Source organism: Cydia strobilella, chromosome 6, assembly GCF_947568885.1.
Source record: "Cydia strobilella chromosome 6, ilCydStro3.1, whole genome shotgun sequence".
In the NCBI taxonomy this organism is placed as follows: Eukaryota; Metazoa; Arthropoda; class Insecta; order Lepidoptera; family Tortricidae; genus Cydia; species Cydia strobilella.
Genome location: NC_086046.1, coordinates 20,594,048 through 20,616,111, shown reverse-complemented (window position 1 = coordinate 20,616,111; position 22,064 = coordinate 20,594,048). Strand labels below are relative to the sequence as shown.

The 22,064-nt window shown below is 38.4% G+C and overlaps 1 protein-coding gene across 10 annotated transcripts in view; it reads right to left on the bottom strand.

Moving 5' to 3' along the window:
* LOC134742269 (disintegrin and metalloproteinase domain-containing protein 11) overlaps window positions 1-22,064 on the bottom strand; it is a 784,213-nt gene that overhangs the window by 142,364 nt on the left and 619,785 nt on the right. The gene's annotated exons all lie outside the window — the stretch shown is intronic.

Sequence of the window (22,064 nt, the reverse complement as noted above, 5' to 3'; positions counted from 1 at the left end):
GACGTCTGCGGAGAAAGGCTAGCAGTAAGTAAGTAAGTAAGTGTAAAGTACTCATGTAAACAATATCTATAACCCTACCACTAACTAAACCGTGACGTCACAAACGAACGCGAGGCGTTTTCGCGCGAGGTAGCTATAAAAAATGCAATTATTTATGTTAAAACTTATGAGTATAACTGAAATATTGTGTTTTTCGCAACCAATACAAGTGTACCGACGATAATAAAAGGGATTTCAACATTTGTCATCAGGCCAATTATTATATATAGTTGGTCAAACCAATTTGTCAGTCAGTAACAACCAGGAAAATTATACTCATCCCTTTCTTTTGGGCGCTAGTACTAGTGTAAGACAAAGATAGTATGATTCTTTCTGTCTATGTTTGAAATGAGACAGTCCTTTGACAAACTATACAATGTCTGGCCTGTAATAGGAGCAAAAAATTAAACTGTAGGCTGTACTCCTCATGCCGACCAACATTTGTTCAGCGACTTTTAAAAATAACTTGTGTTTTGATTTTTAATACAATTTAGTTTTTTCCAAGACGCAATGTATTGCGAATTTTGTTGTTTAAGGTGTGACAGGCAACGTCAATCACAATGATAATGGCGTACATTGAAGATAATATTTATTTTGTATGAAAAATACGAAGTCTAAAGTCTTCATTACTTTTAAAAGTCGCTGAACAAATGTTGGTCAGTTTGAGGAGTATAGCCTACAGTTTAATTTTTTGCTCCTATTACAGGCCACACATTGTATACAGCTGCATGTAGAACCAGTTTGAGGAGTATAGCCTACAGTTTAATTTTTTGCTCCTATTACAGGCCACACATTGTATACAGCTGCATGTAGAACCAGTTTGAGGAGTATAGCCTACAGTTTAATTTTTTGCTCCTATTACAGGCCACACATTGTATACAGCTGCATGTAGAACTAACAAAAACAGTATTGAATGAATGAATGAGTGAATGTGACTTACTCGTAAGCGCACGGTATTGAGCTAAAAAAATAACAAAACCTTGAAGAAACTTTTTTACCATCTTGCAGTTGGCGGCTCAGCTTGCTATCGTTAGGAAAAAATTAAACTAATTTCAAAATCTCGTTTTTATTACAGGATTTTGTTGTTATGTGTGCCTGACTCTAACTACGTGCCCATACCTACAATGTAGCTTCTAATAGTAGTGGTAAATAATCTGTGGCACAATCCCCGTACATTAAAGAGCAAAGCTCAACCGAACAAATTTGTGAAAATTGCTGAGGGACCGGGGGATTTACACGCGATGAGTTGTCATGTCTAAAAATAACTATACATTTAGAAACTTATGTCTGGGAAATAGAATTCAAAATTGTTTACATATATTTAGACTGGAGAGTGCGAAGCTAGGTGGGTTGGCCTGAATTCTGAATGTGACAATGATATTGACAAAGTTCTATTACATAAATTTTCAAATCAGACCAAATTTGAAATAAATATCATATACGAAGGAAAAAATGACCAAAGCCTCCAGTGTCCAGAGCTGGAATCGAACCAGCGTACCCCGTTTACCGGACAGGTGCCTGAACCGCTCGGCTATCCGGCCACGGTGGCATGGGTCGAAATTTCACTGGAGGCTTTGGTCATTTTTTCCTTCGTATATGATATTTATTTCAGTTTATAGTTTAAATAGTAGTGTGTCTACTTGAAAAACCACAAATTAAAATATTTTCATAGAAAATAATTTAATTTGTTCTTAGAGTATTAATGGCAGCGCCATCTCTCTTCGCTAGCCCGTAATCACCTGAGTTGATTCAGTTAGAAGGTCGAACCATACTGTTCTACCTTAGAGATGGCCAGGGGGCGCCACAAGCCTTCGGGAATTGTCATATACTTGGAAATTTCGACCCATGCCACCGTGGCCGGATAGCCGAGCGGTTCAGGCACCTGTCCGGTAAACGGGGTACGCTGGTTCGATTCCAGCTCTGGACACTGGAGGCTTTGGTCATTTTTTCCTTCGTATATGATATTTATTTCAGTTTATAGTTTAAATAGTAGTGTGTCTACTTGAAAAACCACAAATTAAAATATTTTCATAGAAAATAATTTAATTTGTTCTTACAGACCAAATTTATTGCTAGTACTGTGTAACTGTACTATTTTTTAATACCACGTCGGTGGCAAACAAGCATACGGCCCGCCTGATGGCAGTCACCGTAGCCTATAGACGCCTGCAACACAAAAGATGCATGCGCGTTGCCGACCCTTTAAAAACCTGTACACTCCTTTTTTGAAGAACCCCATACTGTAGCCCCTCGGGAAAACCTCGGCAGGATGCTCATTCCACAGCCGAAGTTCCTCAGGGAGGAAATTCCTCATTTAGGTTCTAGGGTGTGAGGATGAACACCCTGCCGACGGAGAGCGGTGCGGTGATAGAAAGTGGCCGTTGGCATCATGTCAAATAATTCTTCAGAGCACAGCCCATTGTACAAGCGGTAGAACACACACAAGGAGGCAAAGTCTCTCCTTAGACTTAAAGGTTCAATACCGCTTGTGAGTTTGGGATCGTCGACGATTCGTACAGCGCGCCATTGGACTGAGTCGAAGGGTCCAAACTAGCATCCAGGGGCTCCTGCCCAAAGGTGACAGCAGTACTCCATATGGGGTCTGACTTGCGATTTATAAAGCAACAGTCTTTGCCCCGGAGTAAAGTATCGCCTCGCTTTATTGAGCACACCGAGTTTATTGGATGCCAGCGCAGCCTCCCTTCCAAGTGGCTACGGAATTGGACGTCACTGGAGATGTCGACACCGGATCCCAATACTTCCTGACATGACAAGGGCTGTGCTTTTGAACCGTGGAACAACAGTGAACGGGCTTTTATTAGCGGTAAACGCGCAAACTGGTGTCTTGGTGGGGTTGAATCGGACTGAATTGTGCCGGCCCCACACCGAAACTGGATAGAGTGCTCTTAATATCCGACACAAGCTTTTCACGACTCTAGCACCTCAGAACGAAGGATGGTGGCACGGCCTGTGTAATACATCCCCAGTAGTCTGCATAGCAATTAATGTCGTCGATAGACAACATGTCATTGATGTCCCAATTTTGTAACAGGTCATCTCAAAATTAAGAGAACATAAAATCGAGCTCCAACAATATCATATAACACAACGGAGGAAATTAACCGATGACAGGGCGTCGTCGTTAAAATATAACGAGTCCACAAATTAGGCATTTTTTCCTGTTAACGAGCCCTCAAAGCGTTTCAGTCACAATGGAAATCACGGATGGCAGCAAAGGGTGGATTTCAGGATTATCCTTTTGCGGCAATTCCGTTGTCAGCTTATTGGGTAGGCTTTTGCCACTTGTTAACTGTTGGTCATTGTTTTAAAGTTTTTTGCGAATTTTTATATTTTTGAGTTATGGTACAATGTAATCTGAGGTGATTTCTTTGGATTCAAAAAGCGTGATGATTTGATGCGATTTAAATTGGCGTGTACTAGCGATTAGCTAACTAGTTGGGGCCCATTTCTCGAACGATATTAGTCTAATATTACTAGTGTGTTGTCATGGCAACCTATATGATTTGAGTTCGTGGACTAATAATATTAGTCTGATATCGTTCGAGAAATGGGCCCTTGGTCATTCTAGTATACCTAGTGTTCTGCCAAAGTATACCTACTGTTAACTTTTTTTGCAAATATATATAGAATTATTTTGCTAAGTCTATAATTTAAACCGATATTTACTTAGAGAGGTGGCACACGGCGAATTTTTGGAGCGATTTAGTAGCGATGCAGCCTCGATCCAGTATCGATACAATCGCGATGCTGTCGCTGGTCATAAACCCTCGCACACGTAAGCAATGCTGAATCAATACAATTGCATCGATGCAGAAGCGATGCTGAATTAAAACAGCTTGACTGCATCGCGACAGTCGCGCGTTTGCATATTCTACGTATCGCTGGCATCATTTAGATATCATTCTGCTGTCAGTGTTCGTTCGAATTTACCTGCCTGCTGCTGCAGTCGCCATCCCAATTGTCACTTATTTGACAACAGTCGCAGATATATTTTTTGACACTAAAATAAAAGATGGTACAAATATGATACACTCCGAGTAATGTGAGAACAAATTGAGATTAAGGTAACAAAGCCTGCTAAATTACCGGTGTTGAATTCGGCGACTATTGTTACCGTGACATTTTAAAATACCTACGCGTTTTATCATCATCACCATCATCTCAGCAGAAAGACGTCCACTGGCTGGACAAAGGCCTCTCCCAAAAATCTCCACAACGAACGGTCATTCGCTTCCCTCAACCAACGGTTTCCCGCGACTTTATCCAGATCGTCGGTCCATCTTGTACGGTCAGCTGCAGAGAAGAGGTACCACCCGTGCATAGAAATTTCTATGCAGAGGTGGTACCTTTTCTCTACAGCTATTTTATAGGCAAACCGATCCTGAAAATAATATTTTACACAAACGAAGCCTATTTAGTTGATTAATGCATCTATTAGTGCTAGTGTGTGTGAATTAAACAAAAAGCTCATATTTGTTATTTTTTAATACAGTTGCTCAAAAAGTGCTACTTTTCGTTGCTGTTTAGCGTGCGGAAAGTTGGTTTTCACGAACTAGTGCTTTTTACTTTTCCAATTTTTTTTAATTTTTACTTGTTCCAATTCATGACTACTTATTGATGAGTGTTAATATTAGTTTCCTTTAAACGTCGCAATCAACATAAAAACCTACTGTTAATGTAAGAATACGAAAAATATGCATATTTCATATTATATTACTTACCTCTTCATCATTATAAGTATTATAACACATTTATTTTTTAATGTTGAAAAACCGTTCTTAATGAGTTGTCTGAATGGAACGGAACGCCTGTCAAAGAAGAGGCGTATTTTCTTACTGCAAGAATGTTTTAAGTTTCCAAAGGCAACATTCGATATTATTTTTATAAATATACGATACACAAATAATCATAAATAACGATATTTACGTAATAATAGTACAATGTTTGTATATTTACAATTGTTTCTGTCTTATAGAACATGCATTTGAAAACAAAACTTTCATTGAAGTGGGTTCAATAATAATAACAAAATCTATTCTAGTCGAATAAAAGCTAGAAAAACACTTCTTCATAATGTCAATGTCAATGATGTCAGTGTCACAGAATTAATAATATAAAAGTTTCGAATTCCATTCCTTACTTGTTGCTTTTCTTATTTATTCGCAACTGTATTAAAAAACGTCGTTCGATACACGTGCGGATATGTCATTCTTCACTCGTCCCGTCATATCTCGGTACTCGTGTAGTAATGACATACTTTCCGCACTAGCATCGAAATGTACTATTACACAAACGAAGCCTATTTAGTTGATTAACGCATCTATTAGTGCTAGTGTGTGTGAATTAAACAAAAAGCTCGTATTTGTTATATTCCGCGACGGCAGCGCAGGAAAAGATCTTGCCACGCTAACGCGTTATGGCACAAATAAGACATGTAAGTCAGCTTGAATCTTATTTAGTATTATTTTATATGAAAAGTTATAATGCTGTTCCATACCGTAACGCAGCCGATTAAGCCCCGTATAAATAAGGGTTGGATCAGAAATCGATGTGTTATCGCACAAAAGGAGCGGCCGGCGTTATCAGCCACAAATCACGGAGACAATGAACGCTGGCTTATCGCGAAGAAGTCAGCTAGTGAGGGGACAATAGGGATGGAAGTGTCGATAACTTTAGGTATCTATCAATATCGGTTCCTTAATCGTTTTTTATGATATAGGAAGCAAACGAGCAGACGAATCACCTGATGGTATTCATTACTGTCGCCCATGGACACCCGTAACATCAGAACTAGGGGTTAGGTGCGTTCCGAGGTGTTTTAAATTAAGGAGAAAGTTTTTTTTATATTATGAGACAATTATCAATCTAAAAATAAATATATCAAAGCCTCTAGAATCCTTGTATACTATTAAACCTAATTTTGAGTATTAAACTTATTGTACGGCTAAACTCACGTGTATATTCACACACACACACACACACACACACACACACACACATGTCACGGACACAGTCATGTCGCACGAGTGAAGTAAAAACAGTTTAAACCGTAAAATTAGTTTTTTTTATACCACGTCGGTGGCAATCACGCATACGGCCCGCCTGATGGTAAGCATTTACCGTAGCTTATGGACGCCTGCAACACCGGAGATATTACACGCGCGTTGCCGACCCTTTAAAAACCTGTACACTCCTTTTTTGAAGAACCCCATACTGTAGCCCCTGTTTAATGTTAGTATGTCTCACGACAGTTTAAATTCGATTAATATTGAGTCGACAAAACACCACATCACTACAGTAACCACCATAGCTTGATCCCTCTTACATCCTAATTTGCCCCCTCGTTCGTCTGTATTAGACGGGGTGCGGGGAGGGAAAGAGTCCTGTAGCTTTGGATGCGCTATCGTTGAATCTAGATAATTGATTGATAAAGATCTAAAGGACAGAGAACGGGTTGGCTGCGGTGTTGTATGTAGCTGGTGTTGCTCATATTATAAATGTTTTGGTAATTTTAAGGAAAATTCACGCAATAATGTATTTTTTTATTTAATCTTTATAGCACCGTCAAATTATGGTTTTGAATGGAAATTTGAATGATATTTTTTTTTTCATTTAATAGTATATTGTGATACAAGTGTGCTAAGTTTTACACACATCGGCTTTCTTATTGCGCGCTCGCTTACAGCTCGCGCGCACAATATCGCCTCGTGTGTAATGACCAATGCACACGCGTTTCATACGACGTTTTTCAACACGCGAGGAAAAAAAAGAAACTCATATTAATCAAATTTTAATTGTTAAAACAGTTAGTATGCAGCCTTGCATCTGTCATACTGCCGGCCGCCCCTCGCCCCGGCCGCGGGGCTAGGGGCGAGGGCGAGAGGATTTTCCTAAAAAAATAGGAAATTAGAAACGAGTGGCGATAAATTATAACACGACCGAAGGGAGTGTTTTAAATCGACACAAGTTTCGAATAACCTATTCGCACATGTGTCGTGCATAATTTTACAGTACATATGGCCCTTTAAATTTTCGAGATAGTTGCGTAATGTGCTAATTATCGTACTAGTGCGGTAAAGTAGGCATATGTACTGTAAAATATTTTTTTACGGGATGAACACTGAATCAATTACCTAATCCAGAAAACAATGAAAGAGTATAGAGTATAGAGATAATAATGTCAAACAATCCAAATTCAGCGAAGCCGGTCCCAAGTACACATTGTATTTGCTCAAATTCAACAATGAAATAAATTGTGACTTTCACTTAAATGACAGAAAACTCATTAAAGTAATTTAATTACGTAATTTTGTCAGCATAACCAATAATAGAACGACGAAAACTGATACCGAATTGGAAGTTTAAATTGTATTGTCCATTAATGTTTATTGTAGCTTGATTAAATGGTGTCGCGTTTAACAATATCGATCTAAAAGCTTGTTACCTAAAACAATTATTTATAAATAGCAAAGATAGATATAACTCCGTAATAGATGGATACAGTCTAAGGAAAAAACGTGCCTCGAAAATCACGAAAATTTTATTCTCGATCAGATGGCACCACTACCTTTGGCCTACTCTCGTATAGAGAGCGTTGACGGTTTCGTTTGTTATTTAACATATCAGTGAAAGAACATGGGTCAAAATCATATAAAAATAATTAATGCAAATAAAATAAAAACATTTATCCATATTTAAATACATTTTTTCGTAATAAAACTATGAAAACAGATTATATCGTGTATATTGAATTTATAATACATCCCGACATTTCGAACCCTTTTACAGCGTTCGTGGTCAACGGGTGACTGAAGAAAAAATACAAAGTGCAAAAATACCCACATACTAAAAATAATCAACCACCGCTCATAAATCCTATCATAAAAACCGCTCTATCCTTGCTTCTAAGATATTAAAATTATTTTAAAACGGGTCACTCACGTATTATTAAGTCGAATAGCTCGACATGTTTCGATCCAATTTAAGAGGATCCTCTTCATGGAGCAACGACACGTCTTCACTGGTCGAGGGTGCGCCGTGTTGTTGCTCCGTGAAGAGGATCCTCTTAAATTGGATCGAAACATGTCGAGCTATTCGACTTAATAATACGTGAGTGACCCGTTTAAAAAAAAATTAATATCTTAGAAGCATTGTTCGAATTGCGCCGTGAATTATAAAACTACTATCCCTATTTATCAAAGAGGATATAATAGGATAGAGCGGTACTGTCATAGTAAATTTTGTAACCAGCGTAAATTCACTGCAAGTCGCATAGACTTAATAATACGTGAGTGACCCGTTTTAAAATAATTTGAATATGTTTGAGTCTCACGGGAGTTTTATAGTTAAAATGCTTCTAAGGCCGCTTCCTCACTTGGCGGCGCGGTATCGGTACAGTACGCAGTATTTCTTCCTGATTGGCGCGCCCGTGACTCCGCGCATACAGCGCACCGATACCGCGCCGCCAAGTAGGGAAGCGGCCTAAGAGATGGCTGCGGTACGATACCGATCTGTCACTGTGAAAAGTGACGTTTTTGGTTCAAGAAAGACTGACATATCGTTATCATATCGCAGTGATATCTTTTTTTTATGTGATAGTCAGCAAACGAGCAGACGAGCCGCCTGATGAGAAGCGGTCATCGTCGCCCATGGACATAAGCAACATCAAAGGTGCCACTTAAGCGTTGCCGACTCTTGAGAACCCTAAATACCCGCTTCTTGAAGAATCCCATGTCGCAGCGCAAAGAAAATACCTCGGGAGGCAACTCATTCCACATTTATTCTTAGAAGCATTGTTCGAATACGGCCGTCAGTCTGTTTACACAAGTAAATAAATGTACGTCAGGCACTTGATGACACCGGTTCTAAAACGTACTGTTTTTCAGTAAAATTAATGATGATTGATGGCCTGACATCCGTTTATGGAGAAGGACACTTTGAGGTCATGCTGTTTGAACTTAATAATGCCTTAGACACAATAATGATTACACTTACAGACATCTTGTTTCATTCAGTTTGAATGCCTGTGCTCAATAAGTATATACCTATACTGGGATTCGAACCTCGGATCATCAGCCGCATAATTACGGCCACTACCTGTAATATCATGTATAATTTTATGTCAAAAAATAAAATACAATTTTTAATAAATGATAAATCAATGCCAGCAACATACCACATCGCGCCCGCAAGCAGGATGAGTTGCCATTCCCAACTATCGATTCAGCCTGACACAGCACACTCACACTATTCATTACGCCACGGCTACGAGCCGCGTAGCGAGCTACGAGCTACGAAACTTCGTAGCTGATGTACTGTGAATGCGGAGCTACGAATTCAATATTATACTAATGTATGAATGGGGTATTCTACATTTTTTTATGAATGGTATCAGTCGATCAGGTTTGTTTTGAGGATCAAATGTCTGTATGGGACCCATTGTCTCATTGTACAAAAGTCACAAATGATGGTCAAAGTCTTGCACCCGCACTTTACTGACAAAATGCTTCATACAATATGACATTACATCGTGAAGTCAGCATGTAACGCTATCGCTTAGAAGAGTTAGAAGCCGTGGAAAACAAGGAAATTGCTATTTTGTCGGTGAAATATTGCGTTTATGTATATTGTTGCCATACAATTTTTTTAAAAGTAAAATGTAAGGAATCGAATGGTACCATTATTTTTTTTCTATTTGGACCGTTCGTTTCACCATGGTGTCCAGTGGATATAAGATATTAAGGCCAATTGAAATTTACATTGTGACTTCAAAATAATATCTAATACATCAGTCGTCCGTGCGTCTCGCTCGCACCAATACATGTTCAGACAAGTAATAACAACTAAATGACAGCTGGGACCTATTGTATTTTATTATGCATTGAAAAGAACGTGCTCCCACATTAAAGGTCGGCAACGCACTTGCATTATCGGCTCATTTGCCTCCTATATCATTAATAAAATCATCATCAAGGTCAACCTAGAAACTTATTTTCCCTGCGTCCATCGGTAAACTTAGCATCTTTAACAATGAAGGGGAGTCATTGCTCCGTGAAGAAGATCCTCGAAAATGGATCGATACATGTCGAGCGTGTATTCGACTTAATAATACGTGACCCGTTTATAATAATTTCATTATGTTTTAATATCTTTATTCCCGTTGGATTAATCGCAATCTAAACTAAAACCGACGGCAGTTTCCGTTAAAATTATTGTAGTCACGCCACGGATATACTTAAATACGAAAAAGTCGTAAGTGTACGAGCATTATACCGTCTTATTACTTTTTATAAGTCTGAGGGTAATTGTAGGGTAGAGTCGCAGTTATTTCGGTAATTTGTCGTGAATGTTACGATATACATCTATCTACGAGTTCCTTTCGAATATGCTGTGTTAGATTAAAATAACGACCTGGCGTTACTGGGTGAGTGTGAGGAGCACGTGCGAGGAATGGCGCAAGCTCTAGATGAGGAGGGTAGGAAAGTGGGCTGGCGAGGCTGCGGAAGAGTGCTCCAGTGTTCCTGTGGCCTCGCCTTATAGCCCTGAGGCGGTCAAGAGGGATTTTTAGTGGGTAAACCGTGGGTCCCATGAGCCTATACGGGAGTCCCACATAACCATCCCAGGCCCGTCCCCGCGCCTGGGTGGTATGCGAAAAGCATTTTCCCCTCTATAAAAAAAAAAAAAGGGTAGGAAAGTGGGGCTTAGGATCAGTCTGGTGAAAACGGAGTATCTCCACATGAGAAGACGGAGAAGGGTACGCAGAGATGGGCTAACCGTTAACGGGAACTATTACAAGCGCGTGTCAACGTTCAAGTATCTCGGTTGCACAATAACAGACACCAACCAGAGAGAATACGAAATCGACATCCGTATGCAGAATGCCCTAAGATGTTCAGCAGCCCTTCACAAAATATTAACGTCCAAGCTCATCAGCAGGAGAACCAAGATTAGAGTTTACAAGACCGTGATAAGACCGATCTTGGTATGGACGTTATGGACGAAGCGTGGACGTTGACCTTGAAGGAGGAAAGCTATGGCTTTCGGACGGAACTTCGGAACTTCGGAACTAAAAGATGTGTGCGGTTAGGTAGTTTATCATATGTATTATATCGTATAGAACGTATTTTATGTATTATATATTATAATTATACATGACTGTTAATATATTTGTTTTATTTTACATAAATCCCATGCCCATGCTATATACTGTTGGTTATAGGTTATGATCATCATTGTCAAGAGGGCGCTGTTATTTTCATGTATAGGGTGGCAGTTCAGTATAGTATGAAAAAAATAGTTCCAGTGAAATTCCGCACCATGGCGCGTGATCATATATTCCTGGTCAGGCTTTACATAGAAAACATCCAAAATTCGAGAGCAAAATATTTGTGATAAAACACAAATAGATGGCCTCACCAGGATTCGAACCCGGGACATCCCATGCCCATAAACCCCATGCCCATGCTATATACCTACTGTAGGTTATAGGTTTACCTGTCTTTTAGGAAACTAAATATTTTCTTTTATGCCGTTTAGTACAGCTTTGATGTCTACCGTTCTCCAACTCTCCCTCAATTGCTCAAAGGTTAACTGGAAGAGATCCCTTAATGGATAAGTTCGCCTTTGTACAAATGATGCGTTTTTCTCGTGTTTTATGTTTATTTTTGTACAATAAAGAGTTTTACTCTACTAGTTTTTGTTCGCAGAACTGATAGAATCAGAAACACGGAACTGCGCTCCAGAACTCGAGTTGTAGATGTAGGTGTCCAGACCGCTAAGCTTAAGTGGGACTGGGCTGGGCATGTCTGCCGCATGCACCCTGAAAGGTGGGCCAAAATGGTTACCGAGTGGGACCCACGGAACACCATAGATGGTGCTGGCCGGGGTGCAGGCAGGCCGAAAAGGAGATGGCGGGACGACTTAGACGCATTTTATCCAAATTGGCGGGACACTACAAACGACAGGGTCGAGTGGAGGAAACGAGGGGAGGCCTTTGCCCAGCAGTGGGACACTAAATTAGGCTAGTAAAAAAAAAAAAAAAAGAGTTTTACTACTACTACTACAAGCTCTTGGTGGCAGAGAGGAAGATCTTTAGAAGGATCTTAGGCCCTACAAGACGGGAGGATGGCTCTTGGAGAGTGAGGAAGAACTTGGAAGTGGAAGAACTGGTGGGCGAGCCCAACATCATCGGCGAGAGCAAGGCTGCTCGGCTTCGCTGGCTCGGCCACGTGGAGAGGATGGGAGAGGATCGTGCGGCCAAGAGAGCTTATCTGGGGCGACTAACTGGGAGACGTCCGGTCGGAAGGCCTAGGTACCGGTGGATCGATGAGGTCCAGAAGGACCTATGTGACATCCAGGCGGCTGAATGGCGTCGGATCGCACAGGATAGGAACGAATGGCGAAACCTAGTATCGGAGGCCAAGATCCACTTCGGGTCGCTGAGCCAGCGAAATAAGTAAGTAAGTAAGATTAAGATAAACTGGTCGTTCAAGGTCAGATGCAGTATAATTACGAGTGCAGTATATAATATATACGACGGCCCAAAAATACGTTGACAAGTTTAGTACGAGTTTTCCAAAATTTTTACGTTCCAAAAATATATTTACACGACCTTATTGACAGTCTTAGAGGCGTGTATATATATTTTCGGAACGTTGGCGAAGTCGACTATATATAAAACTAAAGAAATAAAAATCATAATGGAATAGAGCGATACGAGCTTGCGATACTTACCAGTTAACAAAACGGGCGCGCTGTCCTAAATCTTCCATACACATGAACTAAAATGAACATAGGATAGAAATATAGGTTTCATCTATGTGTGCGTTCAAATACAGGGTGGCTTTAGAAATCGAATAAATGATTCAGTGTTACAGTTTTACATTAATTTGTTTTAGTTCAATTTTTGACTAAACTTTTTTTTATTGTTAAGGCCGTTCCATCGGTTAGCCGCTGTCTTTGTCACATTTCGCAAGAAAGAACGGGAAAGAACATACGCGCCAAGTGTCAATTTTGATCGAATTTTGTCGGTTTTTATTTATTTTAAAAACGTTACCTTACAATATCGAAATTCTAAAGATATGAAATTACTATTTATGTTAAGATTGTTTTTTCTTCTTTTTTTGTTTATAGTATCACATAATAAATAACCGAGTAAAGTAGGATTAAAAGTCCAAGTTAGAGGTTACTTTGGGAATTAATTGTATCGAGCGAAGTGTCATAATTCGTGTATCGGAAGCTATGTTGTTAAAGATAATATAGTCAAGAACTACATATATTTTTCCACGTCTACGAATATCAACGCCTCTTAGAAAAACATGAATATATAAGGAGATTTTTCGCCTTTTGGCTCAGGGAACCGCCTTAAAGAGTTCGTGATTCTGAGTAGAAATGACACAAAAATTTCCACATGTAAAAAAGTATAGTGTACAATTCTAAATAATATTGACATGCTTAATTTTTATATTGACATTGTTGCAAATTTATAGTGAAATTAAACTACATACACTATTTTTATATTCTACATAATTTATGGTCGTTGAATGGGTATAAATTGTTTCCTGTATATCTATTAAATTTAGTGCTCTGTTTACACATATCATTGTTCATGGATATCTATAATTACAGTAATAACATATACTAATATATGATCTAACACGAGTAAGTTAATATTTGATTAATCACTAGCACTAGTAAGTTTTTGTCTCTGAAAAACTAGGCTATGGATATCACCCTGTATATTCAAAATCTTGGTCCACATAGAAGTGTACATATCTCTTATCCGTATATACAGTGTGTTAGTGTTTTGTCCACAAGCAGATTAAGTGGTAAGAGGATCAGTCCTGTGTCAGGGAATAAAATATTTGTGAAATTAGTTCTCCTAGACTTAATAATTTGCTACTCGGTTTCTCTGTGGAATTTGAGAGGATTTTAAAATGCGGTGGATTTAGTTTTGAAACGAAATGGAAAAAGATAAAGATAAAGATAATTTATTTGTCAAACATGAGTAAAGTAATATGGAGATGTTGTTAAAAGAAAAACGTTAATTTTTAAATGCGTTCAACTATCTTAAAAAAATATGTATTTTGCTTTACTCTGTAGTGCAAAAAAAGATAAAAGCTAGACTTAATATGTAAGGAAATATTATATTTTGGCAGATGCATCTTTATGTTGACGTTTTGTATGAAAAACTATTTTTTTTTACAATTTAGTGATCAGCCTCATAATAAAAGTATTTTAGCATAACCTAGGTATATAATATTAATATAGCATAGTTACTGAAATACTGATAATCACTACATAGTATAAAACAAAGTCGCTTTCCGTTGTCTGTCCGTCTGTCCCTATGTATGCTTAGATCTTTAAAACTACGCAACGGATTTTGATGCGTTTTTTTAATAGATAGTGATTCAAGAGGAAGGTTTATATGTATAATTTGTAAAGGTTTTGTGTAAATTAGTTGAACTATCCGTGCGAAGCCGGGGCGGGTCGCTAGCATAAGAAAACATCATATAAAAATATTTTACATCAGTAAATCAAAAGAGGAATAAAGGTTTTATCATTTTTTCTCCTGTTTATAGAATTCAATTTATTTTATACGCGTTAAACCCAAAAACCCGAACACTTGAGCGGATTGAGCCGAATAGTTCAAATAATCCGGCATACAATTCGATATGACACCTCTTACGTCAGTGGCGGCACTTAATCCAATCATGGGTTAGTTCATTAGTTGTCATCGCACACATAGCAATTGTCTCTAACAAACCAGTAATTTGTGATCCCTTTTGTGATTCCGTGATTTTAGACCAAGCAATAAGAAGGTATAGAGGGAAATGCTAGGAACACAACTTTTGACTCCGTAACTTTGTTTGGACTAGTTAGGTGAACATATCAAAAGTCCCCGGTCGTAGCCCTGGCGTCAGGGGGGTTTGAAGGTTCCATTTTTCGGTTTTTCGATTATATCTCGGAAACTAATGCGTCTGAGCGACAACGTCAGAACTAGATCAATTATAGTGCTGCAATTTTAAAATTAAATTACCTTCTGCGAGCGCAGCATGGTCCCATTTTTGTCGCCTGTCACTATGCCCGTAACTTTCGCACTTACATACTTGTAAGAACGTGACAGGCATGGCGACAAGCGATAAAAATGCGACCGTGCTACCGTCGCTGGTTTGAATGAGGCGATACGCATTATGCGTCGGAAATAGCCCTAGCTGTCGAGTCGAATAGCGTTTGGGGAATTACTCAGATTCGAGAAATACTCGGGATGATGTCGATTATTCTCGATATGCAAATCATCGCGGTTTTCATTCGGTTCGTATTACAGAGATCTGACGGGTGAGGATGTTCTTTACCTGATCATATTCTGAGAGATTATGACTGTATATTGTAGAATGTAATAAATACGTTGGCTTCAGAAAATGGTCACTCAACGTGTACACATTTTATTGCAAGATTTTGTACGTCAAGTTACATATATTGGAAAGCTATGAAAACACGTTACTTTGTAAGAAATTTTCTAGATAAACTAATCCGTTTTCATTACTGATCCTTGTATATTCTATCAAAATGACGATATTCATTTGTATGCGCAAACACACAGATTCTTACCCTAAACGCATATATGTGGATAAAATGATAGCTAACTATTAAAGGGTCCTTAATTGTCGTACTGTATCAGGACCGGGATAAGTGGCGTACGCTAGGAGAGGCCTATGCTCAGCAGTGGGCGATAGAAGGCTGATATGATGATGATGATGATGATCAGGTGAAGTACTTTGACACAATTTTAATGCAACATACGATGTGGCTGTACTTAATAAATAAAATAAAATATAATAAAGGGTTTCCTAGCCTAGATTTTAAAAGGATTATCATAGGGGACATTTTTACAAATAACATAGCGTGAAGTTAAAATGTTTTCTCAATCTTAAAAATAGTTGCACTTGCTTCCTTGAGTCACTGATGTTTTCTGTTTTCTTTCAGTGTTTTTATTTTCGTTTATACCTAATTTTTATAGCATTAGAAAAAAGTTTACAATCATGACGTGTCTTTTAATCGAGGTCCTAAAATACAAAGCCTTCTTGCCTCACCATTTAACTTATTCGTTATGTGTAATATTTATTTCATTACATGGTTTCCCTGTAGAACCCAAACCTTCCTAAGCCCATGATTAATGTTGGCAAACATGTTCGCACGGTAATTGTTCAATTCACGATTTTAGCGGGTGCCGCTAATGGCCGCGCCCCGACAAAGACTACCCTACTTCTTAGATCTGCCTTTCAGCTCTAAAGCGGTAAATTGTAAAGCGAAAAAAACAAGCAGTGGAAGGAAAACATCGTTAAAGCTCTCTAAATACTAGAATCGTTATAACGAGAGGATTGTTTGTCGATACGAGAGGCAATAAACGGAAGAAATATGTTAAAATTTAGGTCCGATTGTGGTTTATGTAAATAATTTGAATTGTAATTAAATTATGTAAGTTTAAATGCTGTTTGTGTTGTTGAAACTAAATTATTGATGAGATTTGCTTAATTTATGTTTAAATAAATTATAAATGACAATACTATAATGGTAAATGTTTGCTCGCATTAGGAAAATATACATAATATAGTTTATTTTTCTATTTGACTGCGTGAGAAAAGCCATATTCTTCTTTTACGGTCCCTCATTTCTGATGAGGATCCTCAGTAATGACAATCCCATACTTTGTTATTAAATATGCTATGCATGCAGAGTAAGCTTAGTTCGACTCTGCAAATGAATGCTAATAATATCAATGCGTCCCGCACTCACAAATAATTAGTAAGAGCGTCAACTTGACAAGGGGCTTACATGTGGGTGGGCTAACCTACAGGTTAGCCCTAAGGCTTGGCTAGTGTTTAATACACTTTAAGACACTAACATTATTGGAAAGCGCAATTAACCTAGAGGCAGAGGCAGACGGACAAAAACACTAGTCATTGTGGTTTCAATATTAATCAGCGTGCGAGTGACTGGCACTTTCGACTGCTTTTAGCCAAGTTGGTTCAGTTGGTACTAAGGTAACTCGATTGGCGTTATGGAACTCGATTGCTAATCACTTGACTCAGTTTCTATAAAATATATTACAGTGCGTAGATGTTCAGAGATATACGAGCATATTATGCTAAGGCCGTTCGCCGGCACGGAGCGGGTGAGCGGATTGACGAAATATAGTATTAGCAACACTACCTGGCGCCGATGCGTGCGTCGGATTTTACCTACGATCATACCCGCGGGCGCACCCGCTCAAGTCAGCGAAGGGCCTAATGCCTTCCCTTCATAATATAAGTATTTTCAGATATATTTGAGCGTGACAAGAAAGGAAAGGAGTTTACCGGTGTCTTAAATGTCAGTCATGAGCACATGACACTTCTGACAATTCTACACTAAATAGGTTAATAAGTAGATCAAAATTACTAGCATTAGCATAATATTTTTTTATTAATATTTCACGTTTTATAAAATGTTTTAAAAGGCTCTTTGTTTTTTTTTCTTGAATGGAACAGCGAAATATTAGTTTTTTGACTGTTGATACAACTAATATAATATTATGAACATTTCGGCTCACTAAAACTTAAATTTCCCCCTGTACGGACATTGCACATAGCCAATACTAATTATCGATCTAAAAACCTTAGTAGTATCCATGATGAGAAGTAGTAAGGACCCATAGACCATATACAGCGGAACTTATCCCAACTCCGATGGGCGTTATCTTCAAGTTGGTAGCATTGGGCGTTATTACCCCATCTTACATCGTGTCTTGAGAATCTGCGTAAATGTTGGGCTATTGTTGCGTACATTCGTTACGCAAATAGAGGTCATTTTATATTGGTTTGCCTAAAGTTAGTAAGCATTCAAAATGTATTTGGAAGCCTAAAATGTTTAATCTCGTCTTCAAATGTACTCTGATTGGGTTAAATAGAAATTGAATTTGGAACTTTTTGTTGCGCCTTTTTTACAGTTTTGAGGACTGGTCGTCTTTTGTTTTCGAAGAAAGAGTTTGAATTAGGTGGAATTATTTATTTGAAATGTTTCGTGCAATACGATTAAGAGGTTCGGATATGATGGAATTTTCTGATAAATAATTTAAGGTAACTACGTTTGCGTTCTATTGTTATTACCGCTAATTACCGCTAATTGAATTATTAGAAAAAAGTTTGATTCTCAATAAGCTAGCTGTTAAAGAGATTGCTTTTGATTTTTAACAATCTCCTAGCCTTGTCGGTAGTGACCCAGCAGGAGGTCCCGTGTTCGAAACCTGGTAAGGGCATTTATTTCTACAATATATATTTCTGTGTTTATCACAAATATTTGTTCCCTAGTTATTGATGTTTTATATTCATAAAGTATTTATATATACCTATGTATTATATTTATCGTCGTCTTGTATCCACAACACAAGCCTTTTGGACTTACTGTGGGACTAGGTTGATTTGTGTTAAGTTGCCCTTAAAATATTCATTTATTTTCATTCTTAACTTGATCATAAACACATCAATCTTCTAAAATCGCCAAAGTTGCTAGCTACTTTCGGATTAAACAAAGCGCCATCTATCTCCGAGGAAATATTTACTACACGACAAACAATTAATATATCATAAGCATGTGACATGCTATAAATCTCGGCAACGCTTCTGTTTATGTACGGGAAAACGTTAGTTTTTGGGCGCCACCGACTAATATAAAAATAAAAAATATATACTATAAAAAATATACTAGTCAAAGATACATTGATTGAGTAAGATGCGTAAAATCTAAGACTTCGTGCTTCGAATTTGACAGGTATTAAACGAGATGGCGCTGTACATCTCCATACATTTTGCGGTTACTCTGATTGTCAAAGTTTGAAGTTTGACAATTCAGTGACCGTAAAACATATGGCGCAGTACAGCGCCATCTTCATCTGCCCATTGCCAATTTTTTGCCTATTTTCTTGAATAACTTCTAAACTGTTTATTCTAAATTATAAAAAAAAATTAGATTCTCACAATGAGCTCTTTTATTTGATATGTAACACGATATAGTTTGAAAAACTTGATTTTAAAATATTCTCATTTACCCTCCCCCCCCCCCCCCCCCAAAGTGGCAACCATGTTTAAAATTAATTTGTTTAATACGTTACATGTTCGGCTTTGGGTCACAAACTTACATATGTGTACAAAATTTCAACTGAATTGGTCCTATAAGGGTTCCGTTTTTCCTTTTGAAGTACGGAACCCTAAAAAGTGTTGGAGCACAATTTACCCAGTGGGGAGAAAAGTAGGCACAATTTACCGTAATAAAAGATTACAAGTACCTTCAGTCTGCAATAATATTACTCTTCGAAGGCCGCAAAAATATGTAACAGGCTCTACAAATAATGTGACGTTTTCAACCAACATTGTCGCTTGTTGATAAGGTTCATTTCTAATTGAAGCTATATGGAAATAGTGCCTCACTGACAAGCGACAATAAGTAGCCCTTTTGGTTGAAAATGGTACAGATCGTGTCAGATATTTTTGCGGCCTTCGTCTTGTAACATACTATTGCAGGTAACTGTACCAAATTTCACATTAAATGCAAGACGAATGATGCTGTAAGTTCTACATATTTATTCGCCCATAAAATCTTATAAATTAGTATACATCTCACATCAGCTTCTTGCTCTCGAAATTTCACATACATTTGTTTACATTTACGTGTCATAAATTGGCATTAAGTCGGCGAATTACAGCGATTACAGTAAATTACAGTTAATTACAGCGTGGCACGAATTGTAATTTCGTTACGCTTCGGTGTATGCGGAGACTACCTCCAATAGACTTCAATCTGACGTATTAAGCACTAAAGGAACCGCTTACAATTACATTGTTTTATACTAGAAAAACGTTATAAACAGAAATAAATGTCATAGATAATAGTAAAATACAATACAATACAATAATAATATGTTTATATTTTGCTATATCTTAATTATATTTTCTGACATGTTTCCCATAGGTCAATAGAATTTTGGTAATTGTATTTTAATTTTAATTAATTTTAATATTATTCTTAATTTTAATTTTAATGTTTCACAGCTTTAATGAGTCACGTTGCTTGAAAAATAAAGTATATAATAATAATAATAATAATATACAGGGCAGCTTGTGGCGAGCTGTTGGGGAGTGACGACCCCACGAACCCGAGTGCTCCAGAGAGTCGGTCAGGGTCTCCGTCTCCGGCGTGTCTTCGTCGGTCGGAGTGGATCCCAAGGGGACCCGCAGGACTCTCAGCTCTGGCTTGCCTTCATTGGCCGTCCAGAGGGGAGTCGTAAGAGCTATATGCTCCAGGGGTGGAAGTGAAAGATGCATAAGACGCGAGTTGGCACAGTGGCTGCTAACAGCCACTGGGTAGAAAGCGGCGCACACCTCTCGACACCCCTGAGCCGCTCACACCGGAGTTGCTCCTGGTCGTCTTCACGACGGCAGTTTCAGGGGCCCATCTAGTCAGCGGCAAGTCACCACCTGCCTCGATAACGTGTTTTAACATTGTTATGGCAGGTGTCCGGAGTTCTTTACAATAGCCCAGTCTCATTGTCCACCCAAACTTCAATCCATAGACCGGTATACTGTTCACTTTTTCTGCAATAGTCCCAATGCCTGCTGCGACCGGTTCATGGGTGTCTATTGTTGCGCCTGTGAACGGGTTCCAGCAGGCGTTCTACATGACATTAAAGCTCTCCAAGGGGCCTCTACGTGTTGGATCTATATCCCCACGCAAGCCTATCAAAAGACCGGGATTTATAGGCCCGTGATATCGAAAGAGATACAAATAATAATAATAATAATAGATAAAGTGATGAAGCCCTCACGTATAATTAATTCAAAATACATCCCGACGTTTCGAACCCTAAACCCCTAACGTATTTAAATTCATTATACGCGATATTATCCGTTTGCATGGTTTTATTTCATGAGTAACTATCGCGGTAACCGAAGACAATATTATGACAGCAGTGTACTTTTTACAGTTTTTGAATTAGGATTTACCAGTCTTACAGTAAATTTTTCAACCACAAAAAATTGTCTAAACTTAACCCTCCGTCCCCAGTTACCCCACTTGAAGGCACCCAATGCACGGTTAGCGCGAGTCCTAAATGCTCCATCTAGAGGGCATTTACCGCGTGGATCTGTTGTTAGGAACCATGTCAAGTCGTTATGGTAATTTGACGTCATATTCTTCATTATAATCCTTGACGGTGTATGAACATAATCTAGTTACATAGCTGTCAAAATGTAATTTATGTTTGTTTGGTTTTAATATATCGGTGAACTAGATATATAAGTACTCTGGTGTTGATGATAACCTGTTTTTTAGGGTTCCGTACCCAAAGGGTAAAAACGGGACCGTATTACTAAGACTCCGCTGTCCGTCTGTCCGTCTGTCTGTCCGTCTGTCCGCCTGTCACCAGGCTGTATCTCATGAACCGTGATAGCTAGACAGTTGAAATTTTCACAGATGATGTACTTCCGTTGCCGCTATAACAACAAATCTAAAAACAGAATAATATAAATATTTAAGTGGGGCTCCCATACAACAAACGTGTTTTTTTTTGCTGTTTTTTTTCGTAATGGTACGGAACCCTTCGTGCGCGTGTCCGACTCTCACTTGGCCGGTTTTTTTTAAATCATCGCTTAGAAATTTTTTCGATGGCTTACCCCAAAAAAGAAAAATATTTACGAGCTTCAGCCGCATTCATTAAAAGAAAAACTAGTTTGCATCAAACAAGACATAGGTAGTCAAATTTGTTCTTAGATATACATATAGGTATTATTAATTTATTTTCGACATTATTCAATTTTTTTTTTAATAAATGCGGCTTAATACATTAGCGCCCACACCCACTTTTTGGAATCCACCATTTTTTTTATTGGTGTAAGGTAGAGTTACAGTAGAAAATCGAATTAAACACAGTAACCCAGGTGTATCCAAATGGGTACATTGGGCGGTAATGGGTT